Source organism: Vigna umbellata, chromosome 1 (assembly GCF_029865625.1).
Source record: "Vigna umbellata cultivar VRB3 chromosome 1, Vumbellata_1.0, whole genome shotgun sequence".
Taxonomy (NCBI): domain Eukaryota; kingdom Viridiplantae; phylum Streptophyta; class Magnoliopsida; order Fabales; family Fabaceae; genus Vigna; species Vigna umbellata.
In genome coordinates this window covers 81328706-81334705 of record NC_142165.1, presented here as the reverse complement: position 1 = coordinate 81334705, position 6000 = coordinate 81328706, and positions in this window count along the sequence as shown.

Genomic DNA, 6000 nt, shown 5'->3' with positions numbered 1-6000 from the left:
ATCACTTTACCTCAATAAAGCCCCCAAGGGGACTACAGTCAACCTGCTCAACACAGATACAAAGAGATTGGAGCAGATCCCACTACTTGAGATAGGACCATGACACGTGGAAACATCGTAGCCCACGTCGAGTATAAGGGGTCAACAAACCCAAAAAACTCTACCGGAAGGACGACATACTTCTCATATATGCCCTTAGACTTATGATTTTCGAGATAGGACCACCTATTCATGCCCACTTGATGTCGAGAATTTTCATCTTTTTAAAAAGGGGATTAGGCCAACATCCTAAACAGGATTCTTATCAACATATGTAAATACAACTAAAGAACTGATTCAACCACCCATATGAAGGCTTATCTAATCTAGGTTAGTATTCATATTTAAGAAGAAAAGAGTTTTTTGCTGGATGTTTCTTACCACCTTGGAAGGACCGACCTTGGATTGGTATTATACACTACCCCCGTATTTAGTAGACTTCTTTAACGCGTTAAGTACCTTGTTCTGAGCTCAATTTGCTAACTGCAAAATTCTACCTACCTCATCGGCTGCCTTGAAGTACACAGAGTAGGGGGGAAACGAGACCCTTAGGCCCTTCATGGAAAGATTCACCATCGCAATGACCAATATCTTGGACTCTATTTGTAATTATGCATTCCTTGATCTGTGGTCTCCAACCCGGGCCTTTCTCTTATTCTCTTTTCATCAAAAGGTCAAATAACATAGACAACCTGAGAGAGAGCCACAAAGTACATGACCATAGAAGAAAACACCCAAGAGGGCAAAGAAGCCCAAAGTCCCAAGGAGAGAGAAAGGCATGAAGACCAATGTTGGAGACCGAGCTACGTCCCAATACAACCAGGGTATCCCTTGAATGCTAGTAAGGACACCATACTTAGAGAGACGTGTAACTTAGAGCTCATCCAACTCCCATGACCTCAGGAACCTATCATCAAAGCATAGGTCACGCCATGAAAAAATGTAGATACTTGATGGATATCATCGAAGAGTTCATCCACTCTAGCACCTTAACCTAGTTTGTTTAATAAGGTAAAGATGGTTGAAGCAAGGGCTGAGGAGGGAGACGTCAAGGAAGAGGGCACAAAAAGGCTTTATATCACAAGACTAAGGACAATCAAACTAACCCAACATGAAACCCCTCCAAGTACAACAACTCACTTCGCCTCCATCCAACCTATGATTCGAAGTTAGATAATCCAGGCACAACTTAACCTTGCAAAGGTGAGGGGAAACATTCATACCATTGACGAAGGTTTCCCTAAAGGGGGAAGCTCCTGAGCGACACAAAGAAGATACCAAAAGAGCATTAACTTAGTGAGTCAATTCCCACCAAGGCGCTTGCATCTCGTAACCTTCATGGATGAAGATTTATGCATAGATGACCTAGATCAAGACGACACAATGGTCATCACAAAAACCATTGTCAATTGTCAAGTGCATAATATTTTATCAATCAAGGCAACTCGACTGATATCCTATTTTGGCTTGCCTTCCAAAAGTTAGACATCCCCACAAACTTAATCTGACCTACCCAGAACCCCTACTCGATGTTGTCGAAGAACGGGTCCACACCAAATGATATATTGATTTATTAATAACCTTGGGGATGCTAGAACCCCATCGCACTGTAATAGTATGATTCCTCATAGTGAAGGTGGACACATCGTGATTGGACAGAGAATGCTAAACAAGCTCGAACTCGTTGTGTCCCCTCCACACATGGAATTGAAGTTCCCGATCGAGGACCACTTATCCATTATCACCATCAAGGCAGATCCAAATAACGCAAGGACCTACTACGCCCTAAGCCTTAAAATGGCATCATATGCGCCCCTTACTAGCCTGATAGGCACCAGCATGACGACCCATGTAACAATAATAGAACAGTCTGCCTCATTATAGATAGAACCACACGACTACAAACAATGTGATCATGTTTGACTAATGTTGTCATATGAGTAAGGTTGACTTGAACGACACTACCCTTGACCTTGACCCAAAGCCAAGTTCCTAGAGGACAACCAACTTTCATTTGATGAGCTTATGCAGAACTACGCCTAGCGAACCCAACCATCTCAGCTCAAAAAGATTGATATCAACATAAGAGAGCCAATTTGCGGTCAAATAATAAAAGTTCTTAAACAGAACACAAATTTATTTTCCTAGTGCAAGGCCTTGGATTCTTATGCCATCATCTATCCATCCTTCTACAAGCCAAGCATATGGCCCAAGGAAAAATAAAGCTCGGAGAAGAGCACAAGGACACTGTCAACAAAGAAGGAATAATGCTCCTTAAAACCAATTTCATTAAAGAAGTCACCTATACCACATGGCTTGTCAACATTGTTGTTGAAATAGAATGACTTAGTTTCAATACCAAGAGGGGGTGAATTGATGAAACACAAAAATCAGAGTCTTTTAAAAATCTTTTTCACAAAAGGATGATCTTTAAAAAGTTTCTTGAATCGCAAGGAATAAGATTTTTTATGTGTAGCGGAAATAGTTGACTACGTGAAAACTAAAGTCGACTTAGAAAATTAAAAGTGCAAGGATAGAGAATTCAAACGCAGGTTTTATACTGGTTCGGCCAAACTGGCTACATCTAGTGTCCTTCCAATCCCAAGAAGCAAATGCACTATAATGGTCAAGGTTTTTACAACAAGGCTTTTATAACGACCTCCACGTCAAAATATAAAACACCTCTCTAACCCTCTAATCAAAATATAGGCATATACAAACAAAGAACAACAACAAGATGCCCCCTCTCCTGCATTCTTTAATCGCTTTGAACAATCCTCAAAGTCCAGAACGCCACACGTTCTCTTCCTGTAGTCACAACAAGGCAGCCACAATCTTCACAAGATTGAGAGAAGAAGTTGATAACGTATCAGACACCTCAAGTGCAGGTTGATCATCAATGCGCACAGATTCTTGCTCGTCAAGCAATCACCAAAGAATGAACACCTCGGTCTTTCTTGATGGATTCTTGGAGCTTTAGCACGTTCTACCAGAGATCAATAATCTGAGACAATTCAATCAAAACATTAGATTCACAAAAGTCTCTGCAGAAATCAAATTCCCGTCTATATATAGTTTTTTACAAAACTGACGCTCCTAAGTCGACTATGCTACTAATAGAGTCGATTATACTCAAACAGTTATAACAGTTAGTAGCAGTCAAACCAACTTAATTGATTTTGCATTTAATACAGCTGACTCACAATCAATGCTTAGTCAAAGATATAAAATATAATCGTTAGACATCACAAGCATTAACAGAATTTCAAAACATAACTAACTAAGTTGAGTAGCTTGCGCATACAGTCGACTTTGTAACACTTCATGCAGTTTTGAAAAACTTTCTTTCCAAAAATACTCATAGCACACTTTGAAAAAGTTTGTGCAAAGCCACGAGTTTTAATCGACTTACTTCATAATGAAGTCGACTTAAAACTGCTGTTTTGCCACATATTATAAGTTCAACCAAAGTGCATGTGGTTTTCCTTTTCTAAAACATATGTCATGCATTCACAGATAAGATCTCATGTAAAACACAGTGAATTGCAATAATGACAGAATCAACACAAACATGTTCTCAAATAATCATAAACATCAAAGCTATAAACATGTAACACATTTAACAACACATGTGTTATTAATTATGTGTTGTCATCATAAAAAACCAGAAGCTCTGAGATTGTAGGTTTAGCTAAACTAGTGCACTCCCTATCAACAATCTCAACAATTGTCATGGTGACGAAAGCCAACAACAAATAGCGCATGTGCGTTGATTACACCGACCTCTAAAGAACATGCTTAAAGGACACATACCCACTCCGTAACATTGATCGGCTTGTGGACAACACGGTAGGTTACAAGTTGTTAAACTTATTGGATGTGTACTTAAGGTACAACCAGATTCGAATGTACCTATAGTGGCAAAGTACATATGACGACAAGCGACATTCTATACTATCCAGAACGAGGAACTCTTCAGAAGAGGGTTTGTCTCACATCTAGTCAAGTTCCCGCATCAGGAATAGGCCCAATACTTCCACATGCGACGTGCATTCTACAACCTGATGCATGGTCTCGTGAGCACTAAGAGTTGGGTACTACTAGCCTATATTAAGATAAAATGGCCATGAATACATCATGAAGTGCAAAACGTTTAGCCAATTGCATTAGGTTCCTCTTGGAAAACTGCACACTGTAGTTGCTCCCCAGCCATTCACTATATGGGGAATGGACATACTGGATCCTTTCCCACTAGCAAAAGAGAAAGCCAAGTTTCTCATCATGATCGTAAACTATTTTACTAAATGCATAAAGGTAGAACCACCGGCCACCATCTCAACCCAACAAGTCCAAAAGTTGCTAGAAAAACATCATATGCTGAGATAGACTACCACAATCCATAGTCACTAATAATGATAGATAATTCATAGATGATAAGTGCTTGATATCAGTGAAATTCAATGTTTAATTAACACTTATCTTGTTTTGATTATGTATAAATGATATGACAACTACCCCAATTTTACTTGTTTTGTAGAAATACATTAATCCAAGGAGTTAAATCTCCAAATTGAAGAAAATATGAAGAAATCCAATCGCTTTTAGAAGAATTTGTCTTGTCACGGCTGGAGCAACACCTAAGGGCTTGAGCCACGAAGAAACCCATGGATGAAGGTTTCCTTGAGCCATTAGCTATAGCTTGAGCCTTAAAAAAAATGCTTCAATATTAAGCAACCATGAACAGATCTAGCCCAAAAGTTCATAACTTGAGTTAGGAAGGAAACTCACTAATGGAGGAAACCTCAACGCTTGAGCCGTGAGTAACTGCTTGAGTCGTGATGCGAGAGTCTAAAAATATATCCCTCTGGACAAATTCAAAAGGGAGGTGGAGCAAGAGAGAACTAGAGAGAGAAAAGACTTCGATCTTAGCCATCTTAGGGTGTGATTATAGAGAGAGGCTCTAGTGAATCTCTTACACATAATCCTTGTACTTCATAGACATATTCTTAGAGGATTAGGAGATGTTTTCCTCCTTCTTTGTTGTACGTCTTCCCATATTCATGAGGAGCTAAACCTTCATTGTTTTAGAGCATGATATAGCATATTCAAACTCTCTTGTATTCAATGCCACTTTCATTTTTGCAGTTTTCATTGGATTTAAAGTGGTTACTTGATTTATGCTTTATTATGGGCTGAATTGATCACTTATCCTAGTTGTAAGCGATCACTAACATGTTTCATACTAGACATGATGACGTACCCCTAGCCATGACCCAAGTACATTCAAGAAGAGCTAGAGTCATTTATGCAAGGTGAAGCAAAACTCTTTCTCTTAGGTCATCATGGAGCACCTATAATAGATTAGGAGTATTTAGACCTTGTATTCAGGGTTAAGTAGTGTAGGATTTCTTGTTAGGCCTTGTATTAAGGGCCAAGTAGTGTAGGATTTTTGAACAATCTTACTTAAGTTGTAGGGAAATATTTGTGCCTAGCTTAAGCTAATATTGAGTGATTAGTTTTGTAACCCTAGTTTGGTGGAGGGTGTTTTGTAACACCCCAAATTATGGGATTCCACGATTTTACAAAAAAACCGATAAATTTCAAAACTTTATCATAGTGTGGAAACTTATTTTTCAAAAACCTTAACCTTCCAACATGCATAATTTATTCAAAACATAATAGTTTCAAAAGCCTTGTCCAATTATATTATTCCATAAGTAATTAAAATGACTAATGAAATAAAACAACTACAAATACTTTATTTCAAAAGTCTATATCAAAAGAGCTTTTTTTAAAAAAAAAACCCCAAATCTTTCCCCCATCATCTCACAAATCTATCATGCATCTGGAACATCTGCAATATCATCTGCTCATGTATAACACATTATACGATCATCACCGATAATTTCATTCACAAACACACAAACACAGACATGTATGAGGTAAGCTACCGATAAAACA